The following is a 13,515-nucleotide window of genomic DNA, read 5'->3' as shown; positions in this document are numbered from 1 at the left end:
TCCTGGAGTGTCAAGTCAAGTTAACCTTAGGAAGCATCACTATGAACAAAGCTAGTGGAGGTGATGGAATTCCAGTTGAGCTATTTCAAATCCTAAAAGATGATGCTGTGAAAGTGCTGCACTCAATATGCCAGCAAATTTAGAAAACTCTGCAATGGCCTCAGGACTGGAAAATGTCAGTTTTCATTCCAATCCCAAAGAAAGGCAATGCCAAAGAATGTTCAAACTACTGCATAATTGCACTTATCTCACATGCCAGCAAAGTAATGCTTAAAATTCTCTCAGCAGGCTTCAGTGAACAGTGAACTTACAGATGTTGAAGCTGGATTTAGAAAAGGCAGAGGAACCAGAGATCAAATTGCCAACATCCACTGGATCATCAAAAAAGCAAGAGAGTTCCAGAAAAACATCTACTTCTGCTTTATTCACGACGTCAAAGCCTTTGACTATGTAGATCACAACAGACTGTGGAAATTCTTCAAGAGATGGGAATACCAGACCACCGTATCTGCCTCCTGAGAAATCTGTATGCAGGTCAAGAAGCAACAGTTAGAACCAGACATGGAACAACAGACTGGTTCCAAATTGGGGAAGGATTATGTCAAGCTGTATATTGTCACCCTGCTTATTTAACTTATATGCAGAGTACATCATGTGAAATGCCAGGCTGGATGAAACAAGCTGGAATCAAGATTGCAGGGAGAAAAAATATCAATAACCTAAGATATGCAGATGACACCACCCTTAGGCGAAGAACTAAAGAGCCTCTTGATGAAAGTGAAAGAGGAGAGTGAAAAAGCTGGCTTGAAACTCAACATTCAAAAAACTAAGATCATGGCATCTGGTCCCATCACTTCATGGCAAATAGATGGGGAAACAATGGAAACAGTGACAGACTTTCTTCTCTTGGGCTCCAAAATCACTGCAGATGGTGGTTGCAGCCATGAAGTTAAAAGACGCTTGCTCCTTGGAAGAAAAGCTATGACCAACCTAGACAATATATTAAAAAGCAGAGACATTACTTTGCCAGCAAAGGTCCATCTAGTCAAAGCTATGGTTTTTCCAGTAGTCATGTATGGATGTGAGAGTTGGGCTATAAAGAAAGCTGAGCATCAAAGAATTGATTCTTTTGAACCGTGGTGTTGGAGAAGACTCTCGAGAGTCCCTTGGACTGCAAGGAGATCCAACCAGTCCATTCTAAATGAAATCAGTCCTGAATATTCACTGGAAGGACTGATATTGAAGCTGAAACTCCATATTTTGGCCACCTGATGTGAAGAACTGACTCGTTTGAAAATATCCTGATGCTGGGAAAGATTGAAGGCAGGAGGAGAAGGGGACGATAGAGGATGAGATGGTTGGATGGCATCACCGATTCAATGGACAATAGTTTGAGTGGACTCTGTGAGTTGGTGATGGACAGGGAGGCCTGGCGTGCTGCAGTCCATGGGGTTGCAAAGAGTTGGACATGACTGAGCAACCAAACTGACTGACTGACTGATTGTGTCAGTTATACAAATTCAGGGTGAGGGGACTATGTCATAAGCTAACCATAATAGATCATCTATAATTTTTTTTAATAAGAGAATAGTAAATTATATTTGTTGGTTAGAATACTGGGCAACCATTGAAATGATGCTTATAAAGTATACCTAACTTGGGGAAATGTTCAAATTCTAGTAGATCATGTTTGAGATATCATCTGGGCTTCCTTGTCCTGTTCCCTTTCATTCCACCATTGAGATATCAATGCACTTGCCTTAGGGAAGGCCAGCTAGAATCTCAGAGACTTAAAAGAGGACCTGCTGCTGCTGCTGCTACTAAGTTGCTTCAGTCGTGTCCGACTCTGTGCGACCCCATAGACGGCAGCCCACCAGGCTCCCCCGTCCCTGGGATTTTCCAGGCAAGAACACTGGAGTAGGTTGCTATTTCCTTTTCCAATGCATGAAAGTGAACCTGAGTTTTTACCAATTCATGGTGGGACTGAAAGTCAAAACACAGTTGTAGGAGCTACTGCTTAGGCAGAAAGTTTTGTTTTGTAAACTTGTTTTGTTGACGTTTTAGTGGACATACTTACTTTGGATATCAAAAATCAAGGAAACTGGACAGTGGGAGAGCAAAATCCATAGATTGGGGGTGGATTCAGGAGATGGAAGGTCTACTTCCCCCATGCAGAGTAAAATTTCTTGGAGTAGAGAAGAGAGTTTGCAGTTTGCAGACAGAATCCTGGACAGGTTTGGAGGTTGCAAAGATTGTTTATGTCTCTCTTTCCAGAGTAGAGTTCAAGGGAATTGGGTGAGGAGCTTTAAGTGAGAGTTTAAAATAAGATATCTGTTTGAGAGACGTGGATAAAGAAGATATGGTATATTAAGTATAATGGAATACTATTCAGCCATAAAAGGGATGAAACAATGCATTCACAGCAACATGGATGTACTTAGAGATTATCATACTGAGTGAAGTAAATCAGACAAAGATAAATACCACTTGATAACACATATATCTAAAATGTGATACAAATGAACTTATTTAAAAAACAGAAACAGACTCAAAGACATAGAAAACAAACTTACGGTTACCAAAGAGGAAAAGTGTAGGGGAGGGATAAATTAGAAGTTTGGGATTAGCAGATACAAATTATACAAAGTTGATAAATACAAGGTCCTATAATATATCACAGGGAGCTATGTTCAATATTTTATGATAAACTATAATGAAAAAGGAATATAAATATATATATATAACTGAATCACTGTGCTGTACACCAGTAATGAACACATTTCTAATCAACTATACTTCAATAAAAATAAATAAATATGAAAAAAAAAAAGGTGTCTGTTAGGTCCAGAGTTGAGGTGGATTTTTTGCTTGCTTTGTTTATGTAAATAAGATAAGACCTTTGTTGCTCTCACTTTATGGACCATCAAAATGGACATGGTGAAATAGCCTTACTGTGAAATTCTAGTTAAGAAGGAGTTTAAACTGTATGTACTAACATAGAAAAATCTACAAAATATGGTACTGAGTTTTTTCTGAAGTGCAGAAAAACACGTATAGCCATTTACGTAAAATCACAGCCGAGTTATATATTCACATAAATACACTAGAAATCATTCTGAAAAAAACACAATAAGCTGAGAGTATTGTTTGCTTTTAGGAAAAGAAATGAGATTGGGCAGGGAACCAATGATTTTAAAGGGAGAATTTTACTCTATTTTTCTTATCCTTTGGATTTTTCCAAACATGCATTGCTCATATAATAGAAATAAAAACAATAACTTTCTTTTCAAAATCTGGAAGCTTAGAGAAGGTGGGGCAGTGGTGTGTGTGTATGTTCAGTCACTCAGTCATGTCCAGCTCTTTGTGACCCCTGGACAGTAGCCCTCTATGCTCCTCTGTCCACAGGACTTCCCAGGCACAAGTACTGGAACAGGTTGCCATTTCCAACTCCAGGGGATCTTCCTAACTCAGGAATCAAACCCACATCTCTTGTGTCTCCTGCATTGGCAGGCAGATTCTTTACCACAGTGCCACCTGGCTCAAATATTTCAAGTCTCAAATATAACATCTATAGGAATCCACCCCTTCCTTATCTCTCTAATAGAATGAACTGTGTCTTCCTTATCACATATTTCCATAATGCTATATTATAGCCATTATTTTACTGAATTACTGTAGCTTATGTTTTTACAAGTCAAACTTCTCTAGACCAAGGTCTCTGAGTGCAGGGAACCAAATCTAAGACATCCCTTCATTGTACTCTTCCCAACGAGCCAAAGTCTTACATTCAACAGGAGCTCAGCAAATGAATGATTGAGGTCAACTGAAATTAAAAGGCTGGGGATTTTATAAAGGTTTTTACAGAATCATAACAGGAGATAAGAGTAGTAACCAGCCACAACTGGTTACTGGTAACCACAGTTGGTTACACAGACAACTGCCAATACAATTTCAATCTCAAGAAGGGACCCCTAAGGAATAAGCATCTGCGATGCCATCATTAAGCCTAGGTGAAATGAAGGGCACGTGGTCTTATCATCTGCTCTTTTCTCTACATACCTCTACAAGTAGTTCTGGACAATGAATTCCTAATGCTAGATTTGCTGTGTCAAATGGAATGCACCAGTTTCCATACCCGTCAATACTACAGTGACTTACTAATACTGGCTGTCATAATCTCTGAGGATAAGCCATGTTAAATATGGTATCCTGGTTTTTTTTTTTTTTAATCTGTTTTGCTTATTTTTTTCAGAGAAGCAAAGGGTTTTGCCTATTCTCTCTTCCCGTCCCCACCTCAAACTTTCCCTGTATAAACCTTCTAGTGTATATCTAAACCTCACATTTACCTACTTTCTATCCTTTCTCTTGTTAACCCAATGGATTTCAATTAGTAATAATAGGCTATAAGATACGTTTGTGCCCCTGGGGGAAGAAACATATTTGGAAAATCCTGCCTCCATTATCATCGGTCACTTCCCCAGTCCTTGCTATCTCCTGCTGTTCTCCTGAGACCAACGCCCAGGGCAGCCCTGAGCACGGCCCTTGACTTAACGATAAGGCAATTTTCAGATCTTGGATCTTAAATGTCATTTTCTAACAGCACTTGGCACAATGCCTGGAAATATAGTTTAAATTCTATATTTATTCATTGAATCAATAAATGAATGAATCCCAATCATCACCCTATCCATCCATTCTCTCCTCCATTCTAAAAATCGCTCTTCTGCACTAGAGCACTGGAGTTGCCACAGAAAGGCTACAGCCACCGGGGGGCAGCAGAGCCCCACCAATGGTTAGGCTGGTATTATACTCGGCAATTATTTCCAAACATCCCTCCAGCTATGCGTCTAGGAACAGGATTCTGATCTTGTTGTGCGGAAGCATGTTTTGCTATTGTGTGTTTTGTTTTACCCTCATGCTTTGTTTTCTAAATGCACCAAGTAGCATGTAAAAACACTCTAAACGACAATAGCCTTTATTCTCCAAGTGAGATTTTCTTTATTGCAGGCTGTCTGGAGGAATGATGCCTACCAGTCTTTCTCTGACTGTTAAAACTACTTCATTTTACAAACCGATTTCAGCAATGTACGATGCAGACAAGGGACTGAAGTCAATTTGTAAAATGAGACCTGGAAAATAGAGATGAGGCAGACTGACCCTTTCAACAGGTTCTGTTCTATTTGAGGTAGGCAAAATGTGTTTTTTATTCACAGTGTACAGGACTCTAAACTGGCTCCATGGGATGTTTTCATTTCATTTTAATAAATGCATGGCAAAGAAATGGAACTAGCTGGAAGGGGACAAGAATGTGAGCCTCAGAGTGTTTTTACTTTTGTCCAGGAAAACCCTCCCCCTTTCCTTTTGGCTCTGCTAAGGTCAGCGCACAGCCCCTGAAAATATGAGGATGGTGTATAATCTGTATTAACTATGCTGTGAATTTGGTTTCCTAGTATTTTGTTGAGAATATGTCTATGTTTATATACTATTCTATAGTCTTCTTTCCTGTGACATCGTTGTCTGGATTTGGCATCAAGGTAATACTGGCTCTTTCAGAATTTTCCACAGTTTATTGTGATCCACACAGTCAAAGGCTTTGGCATAGTCAATAAAGCAGAAATAGATGTTTTTCTGGAACTCTCTTGCTTTTTTGATGATCCAGCAGATGTTGGCAATTTGATCTCTGGTTCCTCTGCTTTTTCTAAAACCAGCTTGAACATCTGGAAGTTCACGGTTCACATATTACTGAAGCCTGGCTTGGAGAATTTTGAGCATTACTTTACTAGCGTGTGAGATGAGTGCAATTGTGTGGTAGTTTGAGCATTCTTTGGCATTGCCTTTCTTTGGGATTGGAATGAAAACTGATGTTTTCCAGTCCTGTGGGCACTGCTGAGTTTTCCAGATTTGCTGGCATATCGACTGCAGCACTTTCACAGCATCATCTTTGACGATTTGAAACAGCTCAACTGGAATTCCATCACCTACACTAGCTTTGTTTGTAGTGATGCTTTCTAAGGCCCACTTGACTTCACATTCCAGGATGTCTGGCTCTAGGTGAGTGATCACACCATCATGATTATCTGGGTCATGAAGATCTTTTTTGTACAGTTCTTCTGTGTATTCTTGCCATCTCTTCTTAATATCTTCTGCTTCTGTTAGGTCCATACCATTTCTGTCCTTTATCGAGCCCATCTTTGCATGAAATGTTCCCGTGGTATCTTTAATTTTCTTGAAGAGATCTCTAGTCTTTCCCACTCTATTGTTTTCCTCTATTTCTTTGCATTGATCGCTGAGGAAGGCTTTCTTATCTCTCCTTGCTATTCTTTGGAACTCTGCATTCAGATGGGACTATCTTTCCTTTTCTCCTTTGCTTTTCACTTCTCTTCTTTTCCCAGCTATTTATAAGGCCTCCTCAGACAGCCATTTTGCTTTTTTGCATTTCTTTTCCATGCCAAAGCTTTTGACTGTGTGGATCACAATAAACTGTGGAAAATTCTGAAAGAGATGGGAATACCAGACCATCTGACCTGTCTCTTCAGAAACCTGTATGCAGGTCAGGAAGCAATAATTAGAACTGGACATGGAACGACAGATTGGTTCCCAATAGGAAAAGGAGTACGTCAAGGCTGTATATTGTCACCCTGTTTATTTAACTTATATGCAGAGTACATCATGTGAAATGCCAGGCTGGATGAAGCACAAGCTGGAATCAAGATTGCAGGGAGAAATATCAATAACTTCAGGTATGTGCTCCATCCTAGGGCACTCCTCCAATGCTTCCTCAACTTGTTTCAACTCCCAATTGCTCTGGCCAGAAATTCCAGTATAATGTTGAATAGCAGTGATGAAAGAGAACATTCTTGCCTTGTCTTGGTTCTGATCTTAAGGATCAAACTTTCAGGAGAAAGGAGAAAACTGTCAGTCTTTCACCATGATGTTAGCTATGGGATTTTCATAAACTCCCTTCTTGGGACTTCTCTGTTGTTTTGTTTCTGTTTTCTTGTTAAGTTCATACAAAACCACTGATCTGGTTACCCAAAAAAATTAAGTGGAAAGGACCTCAAATTTAAATCTCCCATTGTACAGAGAGAGAAACTGAGGCCCAAAGAGGACAAATGTCTTATCCAAGGTTACTAGTGTTATTGAGGCTTCCGTGGTGGCTCAGCGGTAAAGAATTCACCTGCCAAATTCTTGCTTGGGAAATCCCATGGACAGAGGAGCCTGGTGAGCCACAGTCCATGGGGTTGCAAAGAGTCGGACACAACTGAGCGACTAAACAACAAGAACACTAGTGTTGTTAAAGGCAGAACTTGGACCAATAATAATGAAAGATACTGTAACTCCTTACCTGCCTACTGAATGTCAGTTACCATGCCAAACAACACTGTCTCATTTATTTTTCATATTAATCCTATGAGGTAGGTACCACTACTAGTATCTTATAAATGAAGATGCTGGAGCTTGGAAAGTTTAAGAAACTTGTTCAAGTTGATGAGCTGGTGAGCCTGGTGATCTTGTTATATCAGAAAGTAAAGAACTTTCAAAGGCTTTTAAGTTTGTCAAAGGAATAAGCCAGCTTGAAGGGGTTTTACTGGCCAAAAGTATAACAATGTGAACACCAAAAAATACTTAATGTTATTGTTTAAAATATTTAGAATTCATAATGATATCATACTAAAAATCCATGAAAATATTCAAATAAGAATAAAACAACAAACTCACTTCTTATCAGTGGTTGTGGCTATAACATTAACTTTGAAAATTGGTAATTACTTTCTTACTTTGAAAACAGGTTTTTAAAAGAAAGTAATTAGGCATTTATTCCGCTTTCCATTAGGAATTATTATCAGCATAATCAACTAAACTTTGCTGATGAGAGAGAGTCTTAGTCTTAGAAGAATGTTAGATAATAAATGTAAAAAAATAATAGAATTAGGAAATCAATTTACAATCCCTTAGTGAAATAGTTTATTCAGGCAAGGATCAACAAAGATGTTAAAAGCATTATGTGAAAGATCAATGGGGAACCAGTGTTTTACATATTTGCAAAATTTCACCTCAAAGATTACTTGCTATGCACAAGCAGGAAATTGTAATTTTATAATCCTAGGATCAGGCTGTTATCATCTTAACCCAAGAATCAATCTTAGCATTGCAAATATTAAGAGAACCAGATTCATGTGCCTTCTAATATGATGAAATAGAAAGGATATATCACCTTTTCTATGAAGTATTTTTTGCCGAAAAATGTTTAACTTCTAGGTGAAACGAAGTAGAAGAGATGAAGAAGCAAACAGACAAATCTAGACGGCTGTGCTTCAGCAAGTGAATGGTAAGGTATTCAAGATGAAACATACAGGGACTTCCCTGGGGGTCCAGTGGTTAAGACTTCGCCTTCTAATGCGGGCAGTGCAGGTTTGATCCCTGGTCAGGGAACAAAGATCCTACAGGCTTTGTGGCCCCCCCCAAAAAAAAACCACATAAAAAACAGAAGCAATGTTGTAACAAATTCAATAAAGACTTTTAAAATGGTCCACATAAAAAAGATGAAACATACAATGAAATACCATGAATAAACCAGGTATAAAGTTATTTTGGAAACAGTTGGAAAATCTTTATTAACTTCTAGATATTAGATTATATGAAGAAATTATTGTTAATATTGTTAGAGATGATAATGTTTTCTGGTTATGTAGGAAAAGGTATTAACTTTAGAGATGCCTTCTGATATTTAGGGTGAAATATGATAATATCTATATTTTACAACATCTTAACAAGATCAGTGTGGCAAATATGGTCAACATTAACAATTGTTAACTCTAGCTGATTTGTATGAACTATTCAATTTGTTCCTTTTTTATGTTAAAAATTTTATCATGGAAATTAGAGGGAAGCATTTCAGGTTAAGGATGTATCCCTTTTGGCGCATACAGTTCAGCATAAAAATAACAAACCATCCAATCAAAAAATGGGCAGTAGACCTTAATAGACACTTTTTTCAAAGAGGAAAAGCAGATGTCCAACCTGCACATGAAAAGATGTTCAAGATTGCTAATCATCAGAGAAATGCAGAACAAAACCACAATGGGATAGCATCTCATACCTGTCAGTTTGGCTATCATCCAAAAGAACACAAATAACAAATGTTGGGAAGATGTGGAGAAAAGGGCACCACTGTACACTGTTGGTAGGAATGTAAATTGGTACAGCTACTGTGGAAAACAATATGGTAGTTTCTTTAAAAACTAAAAACAGAACCACCATATGACCCAGAAATTCCACTCCTGGGTATAGATTTACTTCTAGCTATATCTACAGATGTAGAAAATAAACTTATGGTTACCCGGGGGAAGAAGGAGAAGGGATAAATTAGGAGATTGGAATTTACGTACACACACTACTATATAAAAGAGACAACTAATAATGACCTACTGTATAGCACTGGGAACTCTACTCAGTACTCTGTAGTGGCCTATATGGATAAAGAATCTAAAAAAGATGGATATAAGTATATGTATAACGGATTCACTTCATTCTATACCTAAAACTAACACAACATTGTAAATCAACTATACTCCAATAAAAATTAAAAGACTAATTCAAAAAGATACATGTACCCTAATATTCATAGCAGCATTATTTACGATTGCCAAGGTATGGCATATGGAACATGCCAAGATATTTGTTGACATTCATCAACAAATAAATGTATAAAGAAGATGTGGTATACATACGCACAATGCTATACTGCTGCTGCTGCTGCTGCTGCTAAGTCGCTTCAGTCGTGTCCAACTCCGGGCGACCCCATAGACAGTAGCCCATCAGGCTCCGCCATCCCTGGGATTCTCCAGGCAAGAACACTGGAGTGGGTTGCCATTTCCTTCTCCAACAACGCTATACTACTCAGCCATAAAAAAAAGAATGAAATTTTGCCATTTACAGCAACATGGATGGACTTGGAGAGCATTATGCTAAGTGAAATAAGTCAGACAGAGGAAGACGAATACTGTATGGTATCACTTATATATGGAATCTAAAAATATACAAGCTAGTGAATACTATAAGAAAAAGGACAGACTGACAGACACAGAGAATAAACTAGTGGTTACCTGTGGGGAGAGAGAAGGAAGGGGCAATATAGGGGTAGGGATTAAGAGGTACAAACCATTAGGTATAAATTAAGCTACAAGGATATATTATACAACACAGGGAATACAGGCAATGTTTTATAATAACTATAAATGGAGTGTAACCTTTAATAGTTGTGCATCCTATGTTGTATACCTGTGACTTATATTGTGCATTAAGTATACTTCTATAAAAAATAAGAATATATCCCTGTTTGCCCTGAAGACATACCCGTATGAAGAACAAATTTAGGAAAGTTCCTGGATAGGAGGTCAAAATCAGCAAGGAACAGCCAGCAGCACCACTAGAATAACCAGCAAAGAAGGAGGCTGGACCAAGAGCCCCACACTAAGATGGAAGATCACCAAAGTGCATTGCTCTGAGCCAACCTAAAAATTCTTGGCAGAGGAAATGGAGAAAAAAAAGTGACGTAAGATGATGGAGTATGTTCTGTGCAGGGAGGAAGACACGGAACACCTGCAGTGACTGGGATGGTAAAATGAGGGTGATGGCTAGAAAACCGGAGGCTCCACCTGGCAAGTCTACCCATACCTTGAAGCCAAGGAGCATATCCATATCCTTCCTGGAGGAAGTGGTGAAGCAGGACATCTCCCTGCAGGGACTCTCAGAAGAAATCGATGAACTTAGTCACTCTTCCTGATTTTCCAGCATTTCCAAGGAAGGCTGTTAAATTACAAAGCTTCCCTTTGTAAGAGATAAACCACCTTCATAAATTGGAAAATTCAATATTGTGACATTTATCTTTCCCAAGACAATCCAAAAACAGGTCCACAAATATATTGTCCCCTGACGTTTAAAAAAATTAGGTGTTTCTGGGGTATTGATAATGTACTGTTTCTTAATCTGGATGCTACTTATATGGAAGAGTTGCATTTGTGAAAATTTAGCAAGATGTTCATTTATTATATGTGTAATTTTGTGTTTGTACACTGCAATGAACATTTTTTAATCCCTTTAAAAGAGTTCAAATGATGTTTTTTTCAAGATTAAATTGCTATTATTCAAAGTAACTGAGTAATATATTTTTAATACTTTGTTAGTTCTTGGGTTGCTTTCACAGGTACTAAATGGATAGACAGGCATTGTTAACAGGTGGAGATACAAGTGCCATATTGGTGAGTTACTCTTGGTCTTTGGTCTCTGGGTAGTTGCTCTTCAGTCTCTTAACAATTGTTGGGTTACTTGTTGGATCCCACAAGTATGTGCTGACCCACTCTATTTCCTTAGCCCATTTGGAAACTTCCAGAAATAACACTTCTTTTAGAACCATTCGTGAGATAGCTTCTGCCTCCTGTTTTAAAATATCTTAAAATTTATTTTAATTGAGTAGTGTCTAGAGAGAGACAGATGTAGGCCTGGGAAGACCCAGGAAATGAGAAATAACTTGGGTAAGAGGAAAAAGCATTCTTCATCCTCCAAACTTGAAACAGAGCAATATAAATAGATACAAATAGATAACTTTAATTTCTTAAATAAAATATTATCTTTATTTGATCAGTGAGTTTAGTACATTACCTGGTTGAAACTTTTTGCCAGAAGTACTGTAGGATAGAGAGCTCTCTCTTTAGATGGAGAGGACTGATTTTACCTACTGTCCATGGTATCTTTTTATATCCAGTCACCACTGCCATTTGTCTCTGATATGGTCAATGCAAGAAAGAAGTACAATGATTTTCAGTCAGAACCTAACTGACAACATGCTTCCTTGTCCTTAAAAGAAACAAAAAGGAAATTCTGCCTCCAAACAGAAAAAGTAATGTAAGTACATCCTAAAAAATTCAAATGAAGCACCTCTGCTCCCATTTCCAAGCATTAACCACTCAACAGTTTGCCATGAACATATTTCCTAAATGATTTATGAGTACACACACAAATGTGTATTCAGATTGTTTTCTTATAATTATTTTACAAAATAAAACCACACGATGCATGCTGCTCTGCAACTTGTCATCTTCTCCCCAGTATATTCCAGCCTTCTTCCCAAGCCAATGCACATAAACCTACCTCCTTCCTCCTGGTGGCTAAATAGTATTCTTCAATGTGGAACGCCAATAAAGTTGTTTTTCTTTCAGTTTTATTGACATACAGTTGACATACAGCACTGTATAAATTTAAGGTGTGGTAGCACAATGATTTGACTTTCATACATATGAAATGATTATCACAATAAACTTAGTGATCATATGGGTAACAATAGTAGAGAAATAGAAAAAAAAATATTTTTCTTATGATGAGAACTCTTGGGATTTACTCTCTAAACTCTTATATAAATTAAAGCAGTGTTAATGACATTTATTACATCCCCAGTACATTACATCTCTAGTACCTATAACTGAAAGTGTGTACCTTTTAACTATCTTCATCCAATTCTCCCTCTCCATACCTCTGCCTCTGGTAACTACAATAAAGTTCTTAACTCTACTGTTAGATTTAGGTTGTCTAGATGGACAACTATCACAAATATTATCAATGTTCAGCAATAAGCTTTCCTTGTTTTGCAAATCTGTGCCATTATGTCAATGTACCAAATTCTTAGAAACGGCCTTGCTCAATCAGAGGAGGTTGCATTTAAAATTTTGTTTATAAGGTCAAATGACCTTCCAAAAATTTGTACCAATATACCATCCAACAAACACAGATGCTAGTGTTCTAGTAGTGGGACCTTCCTATCTGATCCTCCGCTTTCACAAAGCTAATGCATGTTCAATCATTCATCAGCAACAACTGCCTTTGTTTTGACTGACCTTGCAGTTTAAGTCTCACAGGTGTGGCAAAAGGCCAAATTTTAAGTGGTCAGTTCATGAAGTTTCTGTAACCTAGTCTTTTTTTTTTTTTGAGCTTACATCACGGCAATTTAACAGAAAACAATAATAATTTGAGGAGTCCTGTTCACAGATGGCAATCACAGCAACCCCCTTCTGGTGAGTGCTGTCAGAGGGGATGGGTGTGATGTCCTCAATCTGCCCAATCTTCGTTCCTGAGCAACCAGGCTTCTGAGGTCTGGTTGAGACCCCTGTCCGGGAGTCTTGGTCCTATTTCCTCCTGTTGCCTGGAGTTTGATGTGGACGGCGATGATGCCCAGCTCCTTGACCTCTGGACTACATCCTGGGCAGCCAACATAGCAGCATATGGAGATGATTCATCTCAGGCAGTCTTCACCTTCATCCCACCAGTTACACAGTAGATGGTTTCCTTGACAGAAGGATCAGTGACATGGACAAAAGTGTCACTGAAGGATGCAAAGATGTGGCACATACCATATACATTTTCTCTTCAGCCACTTGAGGGCCAATCCTGAAGGAGAAAATGGCCTGTTCTTCCTTCTTTTCATTCCCCTTGTGAAGTATCATTTCTATACATCTTTTCCAG

General features: G+C 38.3%; 1 protein-coding gene and 1 pseudogene across 1 annotated transcript in view; both read right to left on the bottom strand.

The window, feature by feature from the left end:
* SPESP1 (sperm equatorial segment protein 1) overlaps positions 1-13,515 on the bottom strand; it is a 128,484-nt gene that overhangs the window by 30,195 nt on the left and 84,774 nt on the right. The gene's annotated exons all lie outside the window — the stretch shown is intronic.
* On the bottom strand, positions 12,963-13,508 carry LOC145512419 (small ribosomal subunit protein uS11 pseudogene; annotated as a pseudogene).

This window comes from Giraffa tippelskirchi, chromosome 7, assembly GCF_054371585.1.
Source record: "Giraffa tippelskirchi isolate mGirTip1 chromosome 7, T2T-mGirTip1v1.2.pri, whole genome shotgun sequence".
Lineage (NCBI taxonomy): Eukaryota > Metazoa > Chordata > Mammalia > Artiodactyla > Giraffidae > Giraffa > Giraffa tippelskirchi.
The sequence above is the reverse complement of the archived record's forward strand: the minus strand, read 5'-3'. Positions and strand labels throughout refer to the sequence as shown.